This window comes from Nycticebus coucang, chromosome 12 (assembly GCF_027406575.1).
Source record: "Nycticebus coucang isolate mNycCou1 chromosome 12, mNycCou1.pri, whole genome shotgun sequence".
NCBI lineage: Eukaryota > Metazoa > Chordata > Mammalia > Primates > Lorisidae > Nycticebus > Nycticebus coucang.
The window spans coordinates 65897574-65924126 of NC_069791.1; positions in this window are offsets into that span (position 1 = coordinate 65897574).

Sequence of the window (26553 nt, forward strand, 5' to 3'; positions counted from 1 at the left end):
CAGGTTACAAAATCAACATTCATAAATCGGTAGCCTTTATATATACCAACAATAGTCAAGCTGAAAAAACAGTTAAGGACTCTATTCCATTCACAGTAGTGCCAAAGAAGATGAAATATTTGGGAGTTTATCTAACAGAGGATGTAAAAGATCTCTATAAAGAGAACTATGAAACTCTAAGAAAAGAGATAGCTGAAAATATTAACAAATGGAAAAACATACGATGCTCATGGCTGGGAAGAATCAACATTGTTAAAATGTCCATACTACCCAAAGCAATATGCAATTTTAATGAATCCCTATTAAAGCTCCACTGTCATACTTTAAATATCTTGAAAAAATAATACTTCATTTCATATGGAATCAGAAATAACCCTGAATAGCCAAGACATTACTCAGAAATAAAAACAAAGCAGGAGGAATCATGCTACCAGACCTCAGACTATACTACAAATCGATAGTGATCAAAACAGCATGGTACTGGCACAAAAACAGAGAGTAGATGTCTGGAACAGAATAGAGAACCAAGAGATGAATCCAGCTACTTACCATTATTTGATCTTTGACAAGCCAATTAAAAACATTCAGGGGGGAAAAGATTCCCTATTTAACAAATGATGCTGGGTGAACTGGCTGGCAACCTATAGAAGACTGAAACTGGACCCACACCTTTCACCATTAACTAAGATAGACTCTCACTGGATTAAAGATTTAAACTTAAGACATGAAACTATAAAATACTAGAAGAGAGTGCAGGGAAAACCCTTGAAGAAATTGGTCTGGGTGAGTAATTTATGAGGAGGACCCCCTGGGCAATTGAAGCAGCTTCAAAAATACGCTACTGGGACCTGATCAAACTAAAAAGCTTCTGCACAGCCAAGAACACAGTAAGTAAAGCAAGCAAACAGCCATAAGAATGGGAGAAGATATTTGCAGGTTATGTCTCCGACAAAGGTTTAATAACCAGAATTCACAGAGAACTCAAACGTATAAACAAGAAAAGAACAAGTGATCCCATCGCAGGCTGGGCAAGGGACTTGAAGAGAAACTTCTCTGAAGAAGATAGGTGCACGGCCTACGGACATACGAAAAAATACTCATCATCCTTAATCATCAGAGAAATGCAAATCAAAACTACTTTGAGATATCATCTAACTCCAGTAAGATTAGCCCATATCACAAAATCCCAAGACCAGAGATGTTGGCGTGGATGTGGAGAAAAAGGAACACTTCTACACTGCTGGTGGGAATGCAAATTAATACATTCCTTTTGGAAAGATGTTTGGAGAACACTTAGAGATCTAAAAATAGATCTCCCATTCAATCCTATAATTCCTCTACTAGGCATATACCCAGAAGACCAAACATCACATCATAACAAAGATATTTGTACCAGAATGTTTATTGCAGCCCAATTCATAATAGCTAAGTCATGGAAAAAGCCCAAGTGCCCATCGATCCACAAATGGATTAATAAATTGTGGTATATGTACACCATGGAATATTATGCAGCCTTAAAGAAAGATGGAGACTTTACCTCTTTCATGTTTACATGGATGGAGCTGGAATATATTCTTCTTAGTAAAGTATCTCAAGAATGGAATAAAAAGTATCCAATGTACTCAGCCCTACTATGAAACTAATTTATGGCTTTCACATGAAAACTATAACCCAGTTATAACCTAAGAATATGGGGAAGGAGGAGAGGAAGGGGAGGGAGGGGGGAGGGGGGCGGAGGGAGGGTGATTGGTGGTATTACACCTGCGGTGCATCTTACAAGGGTATAGGTGAAACTTAGTAAATGTAGAATGTAAATGTATTAACACAATAACTAAGAAAATGCCAGGAAGGCTATGTTAACCAGTGTGATGAAAATGTGTCAAACTGTCTATAAAACCAGTGTATGGTGCCCCATCATTGCATTAATGTACACAGCTATGATTTAATAATAAAAAAAAGAATTTCCCTCCTTTCTAAGATTGAATAACACTCCATTGTCTGAGTAGACCACATTTTGTTTATCGTGCCTCTGTCAATGGACACTTGGGTTCTTTCTATCTCTTGGTTATTGGGAATAATGCTGCTGTGAATGTGGGTGGGTGTGCAAATATCTCTTCATGACCCTGTCTTCAATTCTTTTGAGTGTAATTTTACTTTTAATTTTTGGAGGCACTGTCATACTGTTTCCACAATCGCTGCACCATTTTACATTCTCACCAACGATGCACAAGAGTTCTAAATTCTCCACATCCTTGCCAACACATGTTATAGTATTTTCTTTCTTTCTTTCTTTTTTTTGTTAATAGTAACCTTCCTAGTGGGTATGTTTATTCCACTTTTGATAAGAGAATGTTTACCTCTGAGTCACTAGATTATAAAGATTGGCTATAGTTAATGATTTTTTCTTTTTTTTTTTTTTTTATGAGCATGGACCTGAGGTTAGTCGAGGTTTGAGTCTGAGGACATTAGCAAGTCATTGGGATCAGCTTTAGATCCTCAAGGATGGGACTGTGTTTTCTTGACAAATCTCTCCAGCCATGGTCTGTTTCTCCACCCTACAAACACTCTTGCCTCCTGCCTTCTGTAGCAACAGAAAAGTCTATCACACAAAGGGAGGATGAGAGAGAGCAGATGAAAGCAAAGAAAAATGAACTTCTTTCTGAGCATTTCCACTAAAACCCAGGTCCTCTCTTTACCTCTGTTGCTTTTCCTCTCTTTACTTTCTGTGAGTGAAATTGTCTGGGTTCTTATCTCCCTTTATCAGGATAGAGAGTGTCGGATGATCTTGACAAGCTCAAGGGGTTATCACAAGGATCAAATGAGATTATAGATGAGCGACCACTCAAGTTTGAAGTGTTACATCAATGTACTGGATTATTATTAATCTCCCATTTATCTCTTAATACAGAAAAAAAAATAAGCCTCCTCCCATGGGGTTTCCATGGCAAAGAGGCAGAGCGACTCTCATCTCCTCCTTTCTCTGCTGAATCCAGTTCTGGCTCAGGGAATTTAATCGCCCTTGTGATTTATTACTAATTAGACTTTGCTGTAAATCAGAGGTCTTGGGCCTGTTCTGAATCAGGTGCATAAATTTGTTCTGCTTGGCTCACAGAATATTTTAAAATTCTTTTTTTTCTTTTTTTTTTTTTTTTATTGTTGGGGATTCATTGAGGGTACAATAAGCCAGGTTACACTGATTGCAATTGTTAGGTAAAGTCCCTCTTGCAATCATGTCTTGCCCCCATAAAGTGTGACACACACCAAGGCCCCACCCCCCTCCCTCCGTCCCTCTTTCTGCTTCCCCCCCATAACCTTAATTGTCATTAAAATTATTTTTATTTTCTTGGCAGCATACAGAACTCAGGAGAGTCGCCAAAAAAAAAAAAAAAAAATCAAGTTTCTGATATTTTTGGAAAACTTTGAAGACCTGAAGAACTGTGTTTCTCCTGCTCACAGAGGTCCTCTCCCTGCCAACCTGGCTTGCTCAAGGGATTTTCATTGTGAGCCGGACATGAAAGAAAAATCCTGGATTGGATGATAGGAATTAAACCCATAAATAATCTCTTTGGGTAGTTGTGAGCAACACTGAATAACCTTGGGGAATGTTGGGAGTGTGTGTCCTTCCTAGGGTCAGTAAAACTATCGCCCCATGGGTGTGGTCCTCATCCCTACCTCCTGGTGAATTAATCCTCCCAAAACGCTGGGAAGGGAAGCCCACCGGTAGGCAACAGCGTGAAATCTCAGAGAGATTTTGAAAAATTATAATTCTAGGCATAAGCCTATATAAACAGTCTGTTTCAAGAGGAGAAACCCCAGACAAACTTGAAGGGTAATCAGAGAAGAGGATTCAGGATGATGAAGGGTCTAAAAACCAATACATGAGATTAAAAAAAACCCTGAATTTCATAGGGGCTATATTCACTGTGATGAATAAAAATGATTCTAGACACAATCAAAATTCAATTTTCTTTTTCTCCCACTTCTACTTGTAACTCCGCCTACCCCATGTGGGCTGAGTTGGCCATGGTCTCTGGCTCACTCTTATGTAACAGACCATCCTAGGTTTGTTTAAGAAACAAGCCAGTCTCAAGCCAGTAATTAGCTTTCTAATTCCAGATGTTAATCCAAATGCCAAGCCTGATTTAGCGTTCGATTTCCCTTCTCCTAGTTCAGGGCTGCTTGGGGCTGGAAGGCATCAGTGGGGAAGGGGAGATCTGACTGTTTCCTTTGTTCTCTGTCCTGTGTCTGTGCTGCTGTCTGTGGCTTAGAGAGACAAAAGGAAAGAGTAAGCGCTGGTGCTGACGTTTCTGCTGTCAGCTGACTTCTGAGCTCACTGAGCCTCCTATGAATCTCTCTCTCTCTTTCTCCCCAACGCCCCTGTTTTCTGGGACTCTTCAGATGTTCTCTGCCCGGGGCTCTCTCCACTGTTCCCTTTGCCTGGGGAGATGCAAGTCTCCTTTGGGTGGTCATTCTAAATCTCCCTTGCTACTCATGTTACTCATTGATTGTGGTCAGGAACTTGGGAAGGGTTTGGCAAGGTGGTTCTTGCTTGAGGCCTCTCAGGGGGTTGCCACCACATGGTGCAGCGGCTGTGGCATGTGTAGACTAGACTGGGCTGGATGTCACAAATCGGGGGCTAAGCTGGGGGTGTGGCCAAGAGCACCCACAGGGTAGCTGGGCTTCAAGAGGGGGTGTCCCAGGGACCAGCACTTGTGCCCAGGGATCCAGGTCACCTCAATGTTCAGAGCCTTCAGGCACATTAATCACCCAGCTGAGGAGTGACGACATGTATCATGAGTCTTAGGAATTATGGAGCGCCTTCTTCTTGGGATTTTCCCACCATTTGTTACTTCCCATTTATATATTGAGATTTTTTTTTAAGCAACAAAGAGAAGTATGTTCCTGTTAATTTTACCCTGGAAAGCGGCTATGCATAAGGGAATCCTAACAAGGGATGTGCCCATATGAGGCAAGAAGGTGGCTCTCTAGTGCAGTTCAATGTCCAAACAGCTCTTTATAACTGAAATCCACATTTAAAAACCAGAAGCTAGATTACTGAGCTAAACAGCATTAAATACAATTTGTGGCACATATAAGTATCTTTTAAGCTCCTTACCAAGCCTTCCCTTTAACTTACCTTCCAGCACGGTTTAGTCTGGAGATAACAGCATTTCTCCCCCAGTCCTGCAAAGCTCTGCTCATTTTGGCATCTCTGCATCCATGGATTTTTGCCTAAAACTGAATACCGATGCTTGTGTGTAGGCACAGTCTTCCATCTTTTTCCTCCAGCTCCTAGTTGTTGCTTAAGAACCAAGCCTTTATTTTCTTTCCTGTTAAGAGGAACTAGGCTCCTCTTTCCTACTTCCTGGGCTGGGGAAGCATATGGAGGGTTTAAGGTCACCTCTGCCTAATGCAGAGTGGAAAACCCATGCCTGAGTGATCTGGAGCCACTGAGAGTTCCACATTAACGATGCAGAGTAAGGATTTCCAACTGTTTAGAGAATTTAAAGGTGACTGGGGTTGGGTCTATCTCACTCCATCTTGACATGTAAAACAGATTCTACAGACTGTAATCTGTCTTCAGGATTAGCAGTGGTCACTGACAACAACTTGCTAAAGCAGAGGTCAGTCAACCTTGTCTGTAAGGGGCTTTGCTGGCTATAGGGTCTCTAATTCAAGGATTCAACTCTGCTGCTGTGGCATGCCAGGAAAGCAGTCACAAACAATTCATAAACTAGTGAGTATGGCTGTGTGCTGATAAAACTTTATTTACAAAATGGGCAGTGGGCTGGATTTGGCCCATGGGCTGTCGTTTGCTGATCCATGTTCTAGTGAAACCAGGAAGTCCAGAGAAGACCCATGGTTGAAAGTACAATGACACTGAACTGGAGTCAAGAGAGTGATGTTCCAGTCTTCGCACCAGCCTGTCTGTGCGGCCTGAGGAACATAACTGATGTCTCTGGTCCTTCTACCCTCAATAAGCAGGTGAAGTTACTGCAGTGAGTTTGAGGGGTTTGGAGGCTGAGCAAGGAAAAAGACATGACCACAAGGTGGCAGTAGAGTGCATGGATTTTATTTGGTCAACGTTTTGATAGATTTGCTTGAGGGAGAAGTCCCTCACACTGTGAGAACCTCAGTGGGTACAGGATGGGGCCAGTCCCCAGAAGAGGAGGCAGCGGGGAACACCCTGAGAGAGGGGATCAGAGAGGGGTCTGACAAGGTCTAGGCAATGTCATTCAGCAGCCTCACTGGGAGCCTCTGGGTCAGAGTGCTCTAAAGGACAGTAGGAGCTCAGTCTTTACGGCTATGAGATTTATCTTATCCATGTCTATCAGATATTTGGCACAGATTTTTTTTTTTACTTACAGATTTTTTAAATAACATTTTAAAAAGTTAATATGTGCATTATAGGAAACTAAAGAAACACAAGAGGCAAAGAACAAAGTCATCTATAATAATAGGGACTTTTCAGCCTGACACGTCCTCCTGAGTCCTATGTGTAACCACAGCTAAATGCACACTTTAATGAGATTGCGATCACACAGAAGGTGCCATGTTTCTTCACACACCATGAGTATTTCCTAATTCATATAATAATATCTTGGGGAACAAAGAGTCTAAATCAAGTACGAGAATAAACTAGCCATAATGCAATCCAGGAAAGAAATAAAATTTCAGAAATCCTATGTTTTATGCATTTCTATTGAAAATTACGATGCCAGTTGACCAGGAAAGAACTTTAATGAAATTTAAACCTTTGGTGTTCTTCTGACTGAGCCAGTTACATGTCATATCACATCACTACCATCATATCTTCGTTAAATATTTGTACATAATAATTAGTACATAATTAGTCCTACAGACATTGTATAAGCCCCCCAAGTTGTGACTGCTACAGACATGTATCTGAACTGTTTAGTCAGTTATAAGAGAAAATGAAGTCACTTCTCTGTGTAAGTCATGTAGATCACACCATTTATAGCTCGCAGCCAGTGTGACTAAATGATTTTAGTACATTTTTCCCTAATTTATGTTTTCCCATTAGGCTCACACAGCACCATATTTGGGATAGAACCACACTACTGTTACTATATCAATGACTCAAAGACAGTTCCCAAAGATTGGCTTCTATGTGATTTCTATCTTCACCGTAGGCTAAGACCCTTTAGCACAAAAGCCCACTCAAATTCAAATCTTTATGTACCCAATTGTTTTAAACATAGTCTAAATAAGCATCTTTTTAGCCTTTTAGAAACTGCTTGTTTTGAAGACCCTCAACTTGTTCGTTAGCTTTTATTTTATGCTGTGTTTCTTATCTTTTGAGGGCGATTATTTTGTTATTTTATTATTTTTCCTCCAGTAGTTTGAGATTAAGAAGTTCTGTATCTATTTCTTTCTAGTAATTACCCTTAACATTTTTTTAACAACATCTAGAATTAGTATTTTTATTTGTTCCTAAATAAGACAGGATTTTTAGTGTAATTTAACTCCCCTCATTTCCTACTAGGCTTTCTGCCCCCTTCACACTAAACTTTCTCTATCCCAAATTGAAATATTTTGAAATTTTTTTAGCTTGAAGTCTTCAGTTACACATTTTAAAATATTATGCATCAAGGTTTATTTAGACAGATGATTTCTTCTCCCCCCTGTTTCAATTTTCTGCCTGTAAAACTGAAGAGATGACTTTTGGTGTGGTTTGATTTCATTGTTGGTCTTCCCTCGCTATGGTTACTTGCACGTTATGTTGTCTACTTTCTTAAACTCATTAATTTTTTTTTGTTTTGTTAGAGTAAGTCCTTAACTAATCTGTTCCAAAAAGAAAAGCTTTATGGATGATAAATTCTGAGTCTTTGCATGTCTCAAAGTGTCTATTTTGATCTGACACTTATATACAGTAGAACCTCTGTATGTTGAGCACCCAAGGGACAAACTGGTGAGCATATGGAGAGGTCAACACAAGGAACTAGTCCTACTGTACTGATACATACACGTGCTTCATGTCCAGTCTATGAATATTAGGTCAACTTAAGGAAGTGGTCAGTATAGGGAGGTTGTCAACTATGGAGGTGCTACTGTAATTAGCTTTGACTGTATATAAAATGCTAGGTTCAAAATATTTTTTTATTCTCAGAGTCTTGAGGTTATTTCTTTGCCTTACAGCATCCATTCCTGCCAATTTAGTTTTGTCTCAATTTAGTTTGAACTCAATTTAGTTTTGTCTTAAGAAGGGGTCTTGCTATGTTGCCCAGGCTGATCTTGAACCCCTGGGCTCCAGTCAACTTCCTGCCTTGACATCATACTGAGATTACAGGCATCTGCCACCATGCCTGGCTTCCCAATTTGATTTTTGTTCCTTTGTAGACAAACTATTTTCTTTCCTTTTTCACCATTAGTTTGGGCTCTTTTGGTGGAATCATTTAGGACTTCCCCTTCATCCTTGTTTTGAAAGTTTCCAATGATACCTGAAGGTGCTCTTCTGTCTCCTTCATTGTGATCAGCCTTCAGTGAATTCATTCAATACAAATAGTTGTGTTTTTCTTTAGCTCTAGATAATTTTATTTTATTGTTAATTTTTTCCATCCTCCATTTTCTTAGTCTTCTATCTAGGAAATTCATGTTATTTGGCTTTTAGAGTGGTTTGATATTTAGGCAATAATTAATTTGCAGCTATATCGATCTGCTATTCACCTGATCTGAGCTTTATGTTTTAACTATTGTTTTTAATTTCTAAGATTCCTAATTGGTACCTTTTTATTATTCATGGAACCCACCCACACTCCCAACACATACACCTGTTATGGTCTCACCAAGAATTGCTTTACCTGTTGTGACAAAATATAGTAGAACCTCCATAGTTAACCACTAACCTACACTGATCACCTCAAATTCACCTAATTTTCATAGACCAAATATGCACCACATGTATGTATCAGTACAGTAGGCCTAGTTCCTAGTGTTAACTATCTCTGTATATAAACCAGTTTATTATGTCCTTTGGGTGGTGAACTTACAGAGGTTCTTCTGTACTTCTTCAAAAAACAGAAAACTTCTTTGTGTTATCCTGTATTTTGAATAGCTTGAGAACTATTTGTTCACAGGTGACCTTTACGTGCAGTAAGATCTGAAGGAAGTAATAAAACCAGACAAGATACTGTTTAAAAAAAATTCTTGTCAAGGGTAAAGTTACCAATCTTGAGACTCATTTTAAATTGAAACAACATGGAACTTTGCTCCCCAAAGAGGGACAAATAAACTAAATAGAAGTTTTCTGAAGTGCTTTAGGAATTCTGCAGTTGCTATTCCAACTTGTCACATAGCTCTGTCAGTAAATCTAAATTTAGATCATTCCTTGTTATGAAACCAGGACATTCCATTTTTGTTCAAAAAGGAATGACACAGAAGTCAATTCAGCTGCTTTTAATTCATAGAACAGATTTAAATTTATCTGAGGAAATAAAGATGTTAATTGCGATGTCATTTATAATAGCACAAATTGGCAAGAATCCAAATGGTCAAAGGAAGGAAGAAAGTAAATCATGGTATATTCAATCAGAGAATATTATGCAGACATTAAACGTGATAGCTACGAAGACTTACTGGTAAGACAGGAAATACTTATATGAGGTTAAATGAAAAATGACACACAAAATTGTGTGCATGCTACTATTGCAATTATTGAAAAGAGGAAAATATGGAAAAATGTGGTAATGGGTACTCTTTATGGGAAATTTTTTGGTTTGCTTTTTAAAGCCAATGTTTTGTAATGTGAGATAGCTTTTAAAATATTAAATTATTTAGGAAAGTCTTTACCAGAGATGGGGAATATGATGGGAGAAATCAGTAGGCAGAGTCAGGGGTCCTGAGTGCCAGTCATGACTCTGCTCTGGGCTTAGAGAATCTCTGAACAGCTTCAGCCTCTGGATATGATCCAGACCATTGTTTTCATTGCCTTTCCTCCCTCCATAAATCCTCTGTACTTTCTGTATTTCAAAAAAATTTTCAAAATTTCTGGTTTATGGAATTATTTTCCTTAAAATGATATTTTATACCATCGTATGGGATTTAAATTCAGAGGAAAATGATGCTCACTACATTATCTTGTTACATCATTGTTCTTTCTTTATTGATTTATTTTTATACATCAATGCATTTATAGGGTACAATGTGCTGATTTCATATAGAATTAAGAACACTTACATCACACTATTTAATATATACCTCATCCAGTTTACTTAGTTATTGTGTTAAGATATTTATACTCTATACTAATAGACTCAACATGTACCCTTGCATTATGCACCATAGGTGTGATCCCACCATTCACCCTCCCTCCATTTGACCTCCTCCTCCCCCCTCCCTTGCTCCTTCATCTTGGGCCATAGTTGTGATCTATTCTTTGTATGAAAGTGTGAGTAACTATAAATTGGTTTCATAATAGCACTGTGTACATTGGATTTTTTTTTCCATTTTTGAGATACTGTACTAAGTAGGATATGTTCCAGCTCCATCCATGTAAATGTTAAAGAAGTAAAGTCTCCATCTTTTTTAAGGCTGCATAATATTCTATGGTATACATATACAGCAATTTATTGATCCATTCATGGGTTGATGGGCACTTGGGCTTCTTCCATGACTTGGTTATTATGAATTGAGCTGCAATGAACAATCTGGTGCAAATATTTTTGTCATAAATTGATTTTTGGTCTTTTGGATATATACCTAGTAAAGGAATTGCAGGATCAAATGGCAGGTCTACTTTGAGATCCCTGAGCATTCTCCATACTTCTTTCCAAAAGGGACCTATTAGCTTGCACTCCCACCAGCAGTGCAGAAGTGTTCCCTTTTCTCCACATCCATGCCAACATCAGTAGTTTTGGGATTTTGATATGTGAGCCACTCTTGTGGGAGTTAGATGATATCTCAAAGTGGTTTTGATTTGCATTTCTCTGATGATTAAGGATGATGAGCATTTTTTCACGTGTCTGTAGGCCATGCACCTATCATCCTCAGAGAAGATTCTGTTCAAGTCCCTTCTGTTCAAGCCCCACAGTGAAATGGGTTTGTTCTTTCCTTATTAATAAGTGTGAGTTCTCTGTGGATTCTGTTTATCAAACCGTTGTCAGAAGCATAACCTGCAAATATCTTCTCCCATTCTTAGGTCTGTCTGCTTTCTTTACTTACTGTGTTCTTGGCTGTGCAAAAGCTTTTTAGTTTTATCAGATCCTAGTAATGTATTTTTGGTGTTTCTCAATTACCTGGGGGGTCTTCCTCATAAGGTATTCTTCCGGCCAATTTCTTCAAGTGTTTCTCCTGCACTCTTTCCAAGGATCTTTATAGTTTCATGTCTTAAGTTTAAATCTTTTATCCAGTGAGAGTCAATTTTTGTTAATGGTGAAAGGTGTTGGTCTAGTTTCAGTCTTCTACAAGTTGCCAGCCAATTATCCCAGCACCGTTTAATAAATAGGGAATGTTTCCCCCAATTTATATTTTTGATAGGCTTATCAAGGATAAAATGATGATAAGTGTCTGGGTTTATCTCTTGGCTCTCAATTCTGTTTCACACATCTACCTCTCTATTTTTGTGCCAATACCATGCTGTTTTGATCACTATAGATTTACAGTATAGTTTGAAGTCTGGTAGTGTGATTCCTCCTACTTTGTTTTTATTTCTGAGTAATGTCTTGGCTTTTCGAGGTTTTTTTCTGGTTCCATATAAAATGAAGTACTATATTTTCTAGATTTTTAAAGTATGACATAGGTGCTTTAATAGGGATTGCATTAAATCTGTAGATTGATTTGGGTACTATGGACATTTTAACAATGTTGATTCTTCCTAGCCATGAGCATTGTATGTTTTCCCACTTGTTAACATCTTCAGCCATTTCTTTTCTCAGAGTTTCATAATTCTCTTTATAGAGATCTTTTATATCCTTTGTTAGGTAAATTCCAAAATATTTCATCTTCTTTGACATAACTATACAGGGAATAGAGTCCTTGACTGTTTTTCGGCTTGACTATTATTGGTATATATAAAAGTTACTGATTTGCGAGTATTGATTTTCTGTCCTGAGACGCTACTATATTACTTGATCACTTCTAAGAGTTTTGTGGTTGAGTCCCTGGGGTTTTCCAGGCATAAAATCATATCATCTGAGAAGAGTGAAAGTTTGATCTCCTCTTATCCTATTTTTAGACTCTTCATCACCTTCTCCTGTCTCATTGTGATGGCTAAGACTTCCATTACAATGTTAAAAAGCAGTAGAGACAATCAGCAATCTTGCCTGGTTCCTGATCTGAGTGGAATGTTTTCAATTTTATTCCATTCAATATGATATTTGCTATGGGTTTGCTATAGATGGCCTCTATCAGTTTAAGGAAAATCCCTTCCATACTATTTTCTTAAGTGTTTTGATCATGAAAGGTTGCTGGATATTGTCAAAGGCTTTTTCTGCATCTATTGAGAGAATCATATGGTCTTTGCTTTTTAGTTTATTTATGTGATGTATTATGCTTATAGATTAACATATATTGAACCAACCTTGAGACCCTGGGGTAAAACCCACTTCGTTATGGTGTATAATTTGTTTGATGTGTTGCTGGATTCTGTTTGCTAGAATCTTATTAAATATTTTTGCATTTATGTTCATTAAATATATTGGTCTATAGTTTTCTTTTCTTGTTGGGCCTTTTCCTGGTTTGGGGATCAGGGTGACATTTGATTCATAGAATGTGTTAGGAAGTATTCCTTCTTTTTTGATGTTTTGGAAAAGGTTAAGAAATATAGGGGAAAGAGGGGCAAGATGGCTGACTGGAAGCAGCCTCCAACATAGGCTCCTGTCCAGAGAGAAGGATAATGTCCAGAGGGTAGCCAATTGAGCTGAAGACAGGAAGCCCAGCCGAGAGAGAAGAGAGATATCTACAGATCACCCTTGCTGAGGCCAGCTGCGATTCCAAGACAACAATCTCCAGGTACAAAACTCAACCGAAAGGACAGATGCCCGACCCCTCCCCAAAGAAAGTTGCAGGTTCTTTTTTCCTTTTCCTTTCGCTCTTCATGTGCTCCTGTGGGATTTCTACAGGCAAGTAGTGAACTGAGGATCTCTTGACAACCCACAGGTGAGAGCAGTAAGAAGTGGAGACTACTTCCTCCAGAGGGACCCTGCAGTGACTCTGAACATTCTCTTACCAGGCAGAAAAATTGAACTAACATATTCCCTGATATTCTGAACTTTCAGTCCACCCTTCCCCACTAATCAGATAAACCAGATCCCTAACCCCTGCAGAGACTGAGGGAAGAGGCTCATGAGCAGCACCCCCCCGTCCCAGCCTGCCTGACTGAGTGCCCCACCCCCTGCCCAGTCAGTCACCTGCTCCCTCCCTGTCTCCAAACTGTGCTGTGCCCCTGGTGCCCTCCCTGCCTTTGCCCCATGCCCCACCTGCCCAGAGACCACTGAGGCCGTGCACCGCCCCCTACCCATCCATTGACCACTGAAACTGCACGCTGTGCTCACCCTGCCTCTGCACTGGGCCCCTGCCCCAACCAGAATCACCAGTGGAGTAGTTTTCTCCTTGCTGAAGTCATCAGGCACTGGATACTGCCAGAATCACATACAGCATACCCCGCCCTGCTGCCATATGTGTGCAGCATGCTCCTAGAGCTGCTCCTATAGCCGGAATTCTCTGGCTTTGGCAGTGGCAGTGGAGCTGTGCAGAGGCACTTCCCACAAAGATCCAGCAACAATAGAGTGATCATGACGGGGTCTAATCTTGGAGAAACACCCCCTCAACTCTGTTCACTGCCAGAGGAAACCAGAAGTCACTCTATAGGGATATTGGTGCTGCATAGCAGCAGGGGCAAAGGCACAATGGCTGAGGGAGATAAGCATTTGCAGGCCTGGTGCCCCCGGGATTAGACCAAGCCCAAGTGGAACACTCGCCAGTGGATATTGAACAACCAAGGCAGGCAGGCCTCAGCTCCCCCAGCTGGCTGGTAGCCGAGGGCAGTGGCTGGGCCTCATGGGCATTGACCTTCCTTTGACTCTGACAGGTGCTAAGTCCTGGCACTTCACATTATTGGAGGGAACAGGACTGCAGCCCTGCGGGGTCACCAGTGATTGGGCGTGAAAAAGGAACAAAGTGGAGAAAGAGACTCAGGCCCCTTGTCCTACTGTGCTACCGGGCAGGCCTTTCTGACTCTGTAGAGCACTGGAGAGAGCCAAATCTGAGCAGCCCATAGACCTCTGCTAACCAGCTGCTAGAGACCTTTCAAACTCTCCCACCTGAGAGTTTGTACAAACTCTCCCACCTGAGAGTTTGTACAAACTCTCTCAGGCGGGAGAGTTTGAACTGACAGAGTCAATTGGTTCAGAACCCCTAACTTGGGACAATCACACAAGGACCCTCTATGGTGTAGTAATACGAAGGGTCAATTTTCCCATTCCAGTTGTTGTCTGGGGAGGTGGGGTTTCTTAATTGCTTGTATTTCTTCAGCTAAGACTTCACCAGAGTCACTGATCCACCAGAATCAAACAAGAACCAGTTGAATACAAGACTGAGCCACCTAACCCCACCACACCAAGCAGGTTTCCCCAGCCTCAGACTGTAATACCGTACAGTTTCTTTGCAAAGCTAAAGGAGAAAAGGCTGCAGTCCTCAGTCCCAGATCCTTAACAAAGGGCTGGTTAACCACAACCCCAGGAAACCCAAATCCAATCTCACCTTACCAGGCCACCTAGCCAACAGTGAAAAACTCTGGCAACATGAACAATCAAAGTAAATCAACTTCCCCAAGAAACAATAAAGCAGACACAGCACAAGATCGTATTCACAAACAAATGGCTGAGATGTCAGAAATCGAGTTCAGAATTTGGATAGCAAATAGGATCGACAAAATGGAGGAAATGATGAAATTATAATTTAAAGCAGAAATTCAAAAGATGTCTCAAAAATTTAATGAATTTAAAGACAAAATGACCAAAGATTTTGACACATTAAAGCAAGAATTTGCAGATCTAAAAAGTACAGTAGAATCCCTCAGTAACAGAATGGGTTAGTCAGAAGAAAGGATCTCCGTAATTGAAGATAATGCTTTTGAATGCTCCCAAACACTGAAGGAGGACAAAAAGTGGAGAACAAAAATGGATCATTCTCTCAGAGAGCTCTGGGATAATTCGAAGAGGTCTAATATTCACCTTATAGGAATACCTGAAAGTGATGAGGTTGCTGTGAATGATACAGATGCTTTGCTTCATGAAATAATTAAAGAGAATTTTCAAGACATGCCCAGAGATTCTGAAATTCAGATAGCAGACAGTTTCAGAACACCGGTATGACTCAACCCAAATAAAAATTCTCATAGACACATTATAATTAATTTTGCTAACGTTAATATGAAGGAGAAAATTCTGAAAGCTGTAAGACGTAAGAAAACCATTACATACAAGGGGAAGAACATTAGAATAACTGCAGATCTCTCCACTGAAACCTTTCAAGCTAGAAGAGGGTGGTCATTGACATTTAATCTCCTTAAACAAAATAACTTTCAACCCAGGATCCTGTATCCAGCTAAACTGAGTTTCATCTATGATGGAAAAATTAAATACTTTAATGACATTCACATGTTGAAGAAATTTGCCATAACTAAACCAGCTCTTCAGGATATTCTCAGACCTATCCTCCATAATGAACAACACAATCCTCCACCACCAAAGTAAAATCACTCAGAAACTTTTGATAAAATTCTAACTTCCATAGTGGCAAAAGGATTAAAAATGTCCACTGGACTTTCAAAAAACTCGATACCCATAACTCTGTCTGGTTTATCATTACTCTCAATTAATGTGAATGGCTTAAATTGCCCTCTAAAGAGACACAGGTTGGCAGACTGGATACAAAAACTCAGGCCAGATATCTGCTGCATTCAAGAATCTCACCTTACCTTAAAAGATAAACACAGACTCAGGGTGAAGGGATGGTCATCTATAATTCAGGCAAATGGAAATCAGAAAAAAGTAGGCGTTACAATTTTATTCGCAGATACAATAGGCTTTAAACCAATCAAAGTAAGAAAAGACAATGATGGTCACTTCTTATTTGTTAAGGGCAACACTCAACATGATGAGATTTCAATCATCAACACCTATGCACCCAACCAGAATGTGCCTCAATTTATAAGAGAAACTCTAACTGATATGAGCAATTTGATTTCCCCCAGCATCATAATTGTTGGAGACTTTAACACTCCTCTGGCAGTGTTGGATAGATCCTCAAAAAAGAAGCTAAGAAAAGAAATTTTAGAATTAAACTTAACCATTCAACATTTGCATCTAATAGACATCTATAGAACATTTCATCCTAACAAAACCAAATACACATTCTTCTCATCAGCCCATGGATCATCCTCCAAAATTGGTCACATCTTAGGTCACAAGTCTAACCTCAGGAAATTTAAAAGAATAAAAATCATTCCTTGTATTTTCTTGGACCACCACAGAATAGAAGTTGAACTCAGTAACAACAGGAATCTCCACATGCATACAAAAATATGAAAACTAAATAACCTCATGCTGAATGATAGCTGGGTCATAGATGAGATTAAGAAGGAAATTACCGAATTTTTGGAACAAAACAATAATGAAGAAACGAACTATCAGAACCTCTGGGATACAACAAAAGCAGTCCTAAGAGGAAAATTTATAGCACTGCAAGCCTTCCTCAAGAGAACGGAAAGAGAGGAAGTTAATAACTTAATGGATCATCTCAAGCAACTGGAAAAGGAAGAACTTTCCAATCCTAAACCCAGCAGAAGAAAAGAAATAACTAAAATTACAGCAGAACTTAATGAAATTGAAAACAAAGAATCATACAACAGATCAACCAATCAAAGAGTTAGTTTTTTGAAAAGGTCAATAAAATAGATAAATCATTGGCTAACCTAACCAGAAGTAGAAAAATGAATCCCTAATTTCATCAATCAGAAATGATAAAGGCCAAATAACAATGAACTCCTCAGAAATTCAGCAAATCCTTAATGAATACTATATAAAACTCTACTCTCAGAAGTATGAAAATCTGAAGGAAATAGATCAATACTTGGAAACATGTCACCCTCCCAGACTTAGCTAGAAAGTAGAAATGTTGAACAAGCCTATAACAAGCTCTGAAATAGCATCAACTGTAAGAAATCTCCCCCAAAAGAAAAGCCCGGGACCAGATGGCTTCACATCAGAATTCTACCAAAACTTTAAAGAGGAACTAGTACCTATATTGCTTAAACTTTTCCAAAACATAGAAAAAGAAGGAATACTTCCCAACTCATTCTATGAAGCAAATATCACCCTGATACCAAAACCAGGAAAAGACCCAACAAGAAAAGAAAATTATAGACCAATCTCTCTAATGAATATTGATGTAAAAATATTCAATAAGATCCTAGCAAACAGAATCCAACAACACATCAAACAAATTATACACCACAACCAGGTGGGTTTCATCCCAGGGTCCCAAAGATGGTTCAATATATGTAAATCCATAAATATAATACATCACATAAACAAATTAAGAAACAAAGACCATATGATTCTCTCAATTGATGCAGAAAAAGCTTTTGACAATATCCAGCATCCTTTCTTGATCAGAAAACTTAAGAAAATAGGTATAGAAGGAACATTTCTTAAACTGATAGAGGCCATCTATAGCAAACCCACAGCCAATATTATAGCAAATGGAGTAAAATTGAAATCATTTCCACTCAGATCAGGAACCAGGCAAGGATACCCACTGTCTCCACCACTTTTTAACATTGTAATGGAAGTCTTAGCCACCACAATCAGGCAAGACAAGGCAATCAAGGGGATCCAAATAGGACCAGAGGAGATCAAATTTTCACTCTTCACAGATGATATGATTATATATCTGGAAAACCCCAGGGAATCAATTACAAAACTCCTAGAAGTGACCAAGGAATATAGTAATGTCTCAGGATACAAAATTAACACTCATAAATCTGTAGCCTTTATATACCAACAATAGTCAAAGGGAAAAAAGCAATCAAAGATTCTATTCCCTTTACAATAGTGCCAAAGAAGATGAAATACCTGGAGTGTGCCTAACTAAGGACATGAAAGATCTCTATAAAGAGAACTATGAAACTCTGAGAAAAGAAATAGCCGAATATGTTAACAAATGGAAAAATATATCATGCTCATGGCTGGGAAGAATCAACATTGTTAAAATGTCTATACTACCTAAAGCAATTTACAAATATAACACGATCCCTATTAAAGTACCTCTCTAATATTTTAAAGACCTGGAAAAATTAGTACTTCATTTTATATGGAAACAGAAAAAACCTTGAATAGCCAATACATTACTCAGAAATAAAAACAAATTGGGAGGAATCACGCTTCCAGACTTCAGACTATACTATAAATTGATAGTGATCAAAACAGCATGGTACTGGCACAAAAATAGAGAGGTAGATGTATGGAACAGAATTGAAGACCAAGAGGTGAACCCAGACACTTATCATCATTTGATGTTGTTAAGCCTATTAAAAATATAAATTGGGAGAAAGATTCCCTATTCAATAAATGGTGCTGGATGAATTGGCTGGCAACTTGTAGAAGACTAAAACTGGACCCACACCTTTCTCCTCTAACAAAAATTGACTCTCACTGGTTAAAGGACTTAAACTTAAGACATGAAACTATAAATATTCTTAGAGAGAGTGCAGGGGAAATGCTTAAGAAAATTGGCCTGGAAGAATACTTCATGAGGAATACAGCCCAGGCAATTGAAACAACATCAAAAATACATTACTGGGATCTGATCAAATTAAAAAGCTTCTGCACTGCCAAGAACACACTAAGTAAAGCAAATAGACAGCCTTCAGAATGGGAGAGGATTTTTGCAAGTTATACTACCGACAAAGGTCTAATAACCAGAATACACAGAGAACTCAAACTTATTACTAAGCAAAAAACACGTGATCCCATTTCATTGTGGGCAAGAGACATGAACAGAAGCTTCTCTGAAGAAGACAGGCACATGGCCTACAGACACATGAAAAAATGCTCATCATCTTTAATCATCAGATAAATGCAAGCCAAAACTACTCTGAGATACCATCTAACTCCAGTAAGAGTAGCCACATCACAAAATCCCAAAACAACAGAAGTTGGCATGGATGTGGAGAAAAGGGAACACTTCTGCACTACTGGTGGGAATGCATACTAGTACGTTCCTTTTGGAAGGAAGTTTGGAGAACATTCAGGGATCTAAATGTAGACCTGCTGTTCGATCCTGCAATTCCTCTTCTAGGTGTATATCCAAAGGATCAAAAACCATTTGGCAATAAAGATATTTGCACCAGGTTGTTCATTGCAGCTCAATTCATAATTGCCAAGTCTTGGAAGAATCCCAGGTGCTCATCAACCCATGAATGGATTACTAAATTGTGGTATATGTATACCATGGAATATTATGCAGCAGTAAAAAAAAAATGGAGACTTTACCTCCTTTATGTTTACATGGATAGAGCTGGAAAATATTCTTCTTAGTAAAGTGTCTCAGGAATGGGAAAAAAGTATCCAATGTACTCAGTACTACTGTGAAACCAATTTATAATAACTCACACTTGCATATGAAAAATGAAACATAACTTTAGTCTATGATGAAGGAGGGAAGGGGAGGACAAGGGATGAAGAGGGGGTGGGAGGGATAGTAGGGGATAGTATGGGGATCACAACTATGGAGCACATTGCAAGTACAAGTTGGATCTATCATGTGTAGAACACAAATGTCCTAATGCTATAATTGGGTAAATGAGATGAAAGCTATGCTGATTTGATTAGTATGAGGTAAGCACTCCAATTTGTACAAATAATCAACACACTGAAATGGGCATAAATGTATTTATGATCTATGTACAAAAGACTTAATAAAAAAAAGAAAAGAAATATAGTTCCTCTTTAAAGGTTTGGTAGAATTCTGATATGAAGCCATCTGGTCCTGGACTCTTCTTTATTGGGAGATTTTGTATAGCTGATTCTATTTCAGTATTTGATGAAGGTCTTTTCAGCATTTCCAGTTCTTTCTGATTAAATCTAGGAAGTTAGCATGCTTCCAGGTATTGGTCAATTTCTTTCCTATTTTCATATTTCTGAGAATAAAGTCTTTTGTAGTATTCATTAAGGATTTTTTGAATTTCTGATGTGTCTGTTGTTATTTAGCCTTTGTCATTTCTAATTGATGATACTGTGGACTTTAATTTTCTATTTTTGGTTAGGTTGGCCAAAGGTTTATCAATTTTATTAAATTTTTCAAAAAATCAATTTTTTGATTCATTGATCTTTTGAATAATTCTTTTGTTTTCAATTTCATTTAATTCTGCTCTAATTTTAGTTATTTCTTTTCTTCTGCTGGGTTTGGGGTTGGAATGTTCTTCCTTTTCCAGTTGCTTAAGATGTCCCCTTAAGTTATTGACTTCCTCTCTTTCTGTTCTCTTGAGGAAGGCTTGCAATGCTATAAATTTCCCTCTTAGGACTGCCTTTGCAGTATCCCATGGGTTCTGATAATTTGTGTCTTCATTATTGTTTTGTTCCAGAAATTTGGCAATTTCCTTTTAATTTCATTTATGACCCAGCTATCATTCAGCATAAGGTTATTTAGTTTCCATGTCTTCGTATGAGTATGCAGATGCCTGTTACTATTGGTGAGTTCAACTTTTATTGTGTGATGACCCAAGAAAATACAAGGAATAGTTTCTATACTTTTAAATTCGCTGAGGTTAGACTTGTGACCTAAGATGTGATCAATTTTGTAGGATATTCCATGGGCTGATGAGAAAAATGTGTATTCAGTTTTGTTAGAATGAAATGTTCTATAGTTGTCTGTTAAATTCAATTGTTGTACAGTGAAGTTTAAGTCCAAAATTTCTTTGCTTAGTTTCTTATTGGATAATCTATCCAAACTGTCAAAGGGGTGATAAAATCTCCAACTATTATGGTGCTGGAAGATATTAAATTGCTCATGTCTGTTAGGGTCTCCTTTATAAATTGAGAAGCATTCTGGTTGGGTGCATAAATGTTAATAATCGACATCTCATCACGTTGAGTGTTTCCCTTAACAAATATGAAGTGACCATCTTTGTCTTTTCTTACTTTTGTTGGTTTAAAGCCTAGTGTATCTGCAAATAAAATTGCCACCCCTGCTTTTTTCTGATTTTCATTTCTCTGGATTACAGATGCCCATTCCTTCACCCTGAGACTATATTTATCATTTAAGGTATGATGAGATGCTTGTATGCAGCAGATATCTGGCCTGAGTTTTTGTATCCAGTCAGCCAACCTGTGCCTCTTAAGAGGACAGTTTAAGCCATTAACCTTAATTGAGAGTATTGATAAGCTTGGTAGCATTTTGGGTGTCAAGTTTTTTGAAAGTACAGTGGACATTTTGAATCTTTTCACCACTGTGGAAATTGGGTTTTAGTCAAGTATTTCAGAGTGAGTTTACTTTGTTGGTAGAGCATTGTGCTGGTCATTATGGAGGACGGGTCTGAGGATATCCTGAAGAGCTGGTTTGGTTATGGCAAATTTCAAATTTCTTCAACATGTGTATATCATTGAAGTATTTAACTTTTCCATCATAAAAGAAGCACAATTTAGTTGGATACAGGATCCTGGGCTGAAAGTTATTTTCTTTTAGGAGATTGAAGGTCGATGACCATCCTCTTCTGGCTTGAAAAGTGTCAGCAGAAAGATCTGCAGTCATTCTAATATTCTTCCCCTTGTAGGTTATGATTTTCTTACATCTGGCTGCTTGCAGGATTTTGTCCTTCATATTAACTTTGGCAAAGTTAATTATAATATGTCTATAAGATGCTTTATTTGGGTTGAGTCATGCTGGTGTTCTGAAACTGTCTGCTATCTGAATTTCAGTATCTCTTGCCATGCTTGGTAAGTTCTCCTCAATTATCTCTTGGAGTAGAGTATCTGTACCTTTTGGACCATCCCCTTCTCCTTCAGGGATTCCTATGAGGCAAATGTTTGCTTTTTCTGAGTGGTCCCACAATTCTCTCAGGGAATGATCCATTTTTGCTCTCCACTTCTCTTCCTCTTTGAGTGTTTGGGAGCTTTCAAAAGGTTTGTATTCAATGTCAGAGATTCTTTCTTTGGCCTGCTCCATTCTGTTACTGAGGGATTCTACTATATTTCTGTGATGTTTAAGGGCTGCAAGTTCTTGTCTCAATGTGTCAAGATCTTTGGTGAATTTGTCTTTGAATTCATTAAATTCTTGAGACAAATTTGGAAATGCTCATTGAATTTCCAATTCCATCTTTATTTCCATTCTGTTAATCTTATTTGCAATCCAAATTCTGAATTTGATTTCTGACAGCTCAGCTATTTGTTTATGAATGGGATCGTCTGTTGTTTCTCCTTCGTCATTCCTTGGGGGATTTGATCTACTCTGATTATTCATGTTGCCAGAGTTTTTCTGCTGAATTTGCCCCATGATTATTTTTAACCATTTGACTAGAGAAGCTGACAAGGTGAAATTGAACTAAGGGCTCCTGGAGTTGTAATTAACCAGCCCTTTACCAAAGAACTGGGACTGGTGATTGTGGCTTTTCCCTTAGTGCTTTAGAAAGGTCCCATTCAGTACTATAGGCTGAAACTCTGAGGACCTCCTTGGTGTGGTGGGGCTAGATGGCTCTGACCTGTATTCAGCTAACTTCTGTCCAATCCTATTGAATCAGTGGCTTTGGGCTGAAAGATTAGCTGTGGAGATATATTAGCAACTAAGACACCCCACCCCACAGGTGACAACTTGAAGGGAGAATCCCACACTCTCACAACAACACATCCAAAGTACAACCTTGGTGGGTCCCTGGGTGATCGGCCCAGGTCAAGAGTTCCAAACCAATTGTCCCAGTCAACACAAACACCAATCAGGTGGGAGAGTTTGAAAGGTCTTCAGCTGCTATGCAGCAGGGGTCCACTGGCAGCTCAAGTGTAACTCACTCGTGCTCTGTGGAGTCATAAATCCCCACCTAGAAAAATAGTCCAGGGGGGCTAGTGCCTCCTTCCCCACCTTACACCTCCATCACACCCAGGCACTGGTAGCCTCATGGGGCTATGGCCCAGTTCCCCAGAGATTTGGGCCTGCTAGAGTCAGAGGAAAGTTAGTGCTTCATTGGCCAAGCAACCACACTCTGCCACCAGCCAGCTGGGGGAGTTGAAGTCTGATTTCCTTGGATGCTCAATGAAAACTGGGGAATGTTCCACCTGAGCTCATTCCAAACCAGAGGCTAACAAAGCAGGAAATGTTTTTCGCCCTCAGAAACTGTGCCTCTGCCCCAGCACACTCTGCTCCTCTGGTATCCCTGCAATACAAGATCTAGCTCCCTCCAGCAGTTCACAGAATTGGAGAGGTGGCTCTGTGAAATTTGACCCAGCAGGATCACTCTATTAATGCTGTTGCTAGGTAGGAGGTATCTCTACTCAGATTCCCATGCCTCAGTGGTTCCTGAGCCTCCACCTGTCCTATGGAGACCCAAGCTTCTACCGGCTGCTGAGTTGCTCTTTCTCACAGCCAAGCCAGCCACCTTCCTCCCTGTGCCTTTCTGCACTGTTACTGGATTCACAGGTACAGTGTAGCTGTGCTACTTCAGGCCATGCAATGCCCAGTCTTAACAAAGAACTGGGAACATTCTGGTCTCTGCAGGTGTTGGGCTTCTAGACCACAAGGCCAGGGGGAAGGGTGGACTGGGAGTTCAAAGTGGCAGGGAAAATATTTGTTCAACCTTTGCCAGACAAGAGAATGCCCAGGCTCACAGTGGGGGCTCTCTGGAGAAGAAGCCCCAGCTTCAAGCAACTTGCTCCCATGGGGTGAGAGAAGAGGACTTCAGTTCCCTGCTCACTAGTAGAGATCTCACAGCAAGCAAGCAAGCAACTCTCTTGGGGGAGGGGACAGACACATGTCCTCTTTGGGGTCTGTTCTGTACCTGAAATTTGTTTCCTTGGAGTTGCAGCTTGCCTCAGGAGAGAAGACGTGCAATTATCAATCTCTTTTCTCAGCTTGGCTCCCCCCCGCTTCAGCTTTGTTGGTGTCTTTCTGGCCGTTATCCCTCTGGATGGGAGCTTCTGTTGAAAGCTGGATTCAGTTGGCTATCACCACACACACACACACACACACACACACACACACACACACACACACTCCCCTTTGCTCTTGTTGAATGTAAAAATTGGAGTTAGGGAAATTAGCCAACCCAAGGTTTTAGCAGAACACAAGGCACTTTGAAACAAAACGAATTAACAAACAAACAAAGAATCAGGTACACAGACACACAAACATACACACAAAAAGTCAAAAACAAAAACAGAAAAAAACTTGCATAGCCTGATGTAAGCAATCTCAGCAACTATAAAAGGAAGGGGAGGGCTTGCACCCATAGCCCAGCAGCCAGGGCACCAGCCACAAACACCAAAGCTGACAGGCTCCAACCTGGCCCAGGGAATGCCAAACAACAATGACAACCACAACCAAAAACTAGCCAGTACTGTGGTGGGCACCTGCAGCCCCAGCCACCTGGGAGGCTGAGGCAAGAGAACCGCTCAGCCCAAGAGAGTTACAGGTTGCTGTGAGCTGTGATGCCACAGCAGTCTACCAAGGGCAACATAATGACACTCTGTCTAAAAAAAAAAATTAACAACTCCTGCAAGAAAGAAAAAAGGAAAAAAAAAAAAAAAAAGAACCAGCAAAGAGATTAAAAAGGCAACAAAATTATTTAGATAGATAGATAGATAGATAAACATATATATATATACCATAGGGATCGACTTTAGTAGGAATGTATTTATGTTGCAAAATACTTTCTGGACCCCAGGTGGTGCTATGAGTGATTCGCAGGCTTATACCTGTCTCCCAGCTTAAACTGTTCTTGGTGTTGCCTGATTACCCACATGGCGTCTAGACCAAACTGCTGATTCCACTGATCTCAAAAAATCTTCACAGGCAGGTTTCTCAAATTCTCCCTGCAACAGTTCCCATGAAGTGTGGGATATCCTGGGCCAGTTCTAAGTGTAGGATGACTGTCTGTGGGTGAGACTCAAATCACTGCACCTGGTCCTCATGGAAAGGTGCCTGCAGCAACTGCCATCTCCCAAATTCCAAAATAATGGCCTCTTCCTCTCTGGTATCTTTCCTATCTGAGTGTTTCTTCTGCCACCTAATCGTGGTTGTGCCACACCAGACAGCACCCCAATCAGGCTGCCTAATTCCACTTGGAAGTCCACACTTCACCAATCTTTCCACACATTACCTATTTTCCCCACAAACTGGGAACTGCAATCCTCTGTGGTGGAGCCAGTTGCCACCGCTGCCACCTCCAGCCACTGCAGCCCAGGGCAGAACCTTTCCCAGTAGTCTCCATAGCTCCGGATTACACTCCAAGTCCAGCAATCTGCCACCTCACTACACACCCCTAACTGCTCTCCACACCAATATTCCACACCAGGAATGATCTAGCCCACTCACTCTCACCTATTGTTCCAGGAGAGCTAAGCTAAACATCCTTCCCATTAGCCATCTTGCTCCACCTCCTCATTAATTTTATGAATGATTCTTTTGTTTTCAGTTTCATTAGTCTCTGATTTAATATTGGTTATTTCTTTTTTTCTGCTAGGTTTGGGATTAGATTGCTCATCTTTTTCCAATTCCATAAGATGGTTCATGAGTTTGTTGATGCACTTTCTTTGTTTTTTGAATGTAGGCATCTAATGCAATAAATGTCCCTCTTAAGACTGTTTTTGCTGTGTTCCACAGGTTTTCATAACTTGTGTCTTCGTTGTTGTTATGTTTGAGGAATTTAACAATTTCCTCTTTTATCTCTTCCTGAACCCAACTATCATTCAACCTAAGGTTGTTTAATTTCCAAGTGTTTGTGTGTGGGGTGAATGTTTTTTGTTGGAGTTAAGTTCCACCTTTATTGCCTTGTGGTCTGAAAAGATACAAGGTATAATTTATATCCTTTTAATTTTTCTGAGGTTTGATTTGTATACTAGGATGTGGTTGATTTTGGAGTATGGACTGACAAGAAAAATGTATATTACTTCACTTTGGGATCGTGTGTTCTGTATATGTCTATTAATCCCATTTGTTCTAGGGTTACATTTAAGTCCTTTGTATTTTTGTTTAGTTTCTGTTTAGAAGATCTTTCCAGTTCTGTCAGCAGGTTGTTAAAGTACCCAACTATTATGGTGTTATGGGACATCATATTGATCAGACCCATCAAGGTTTGTTTCATAAACCTTGGGAGCATTTAAGTTGGGTGAATAACTATTTAAAATTGAAATATCTTCTTGTTGGATTGTTCCTTTGACCAGTACAAAGTGTCTATCTTTGTCTTTCTGAACTTCAGTTGCTTTAAATCCACTTGTGTCTGAAAATAAGATTGTAACCTTTCCCTTCATCTGATTCTCATTTGCTTGAAATACCGTTTTCCATCCCTTAACCTTGAGTCTTGATTTGTCCTTCAAGGCTAGTTGTGTC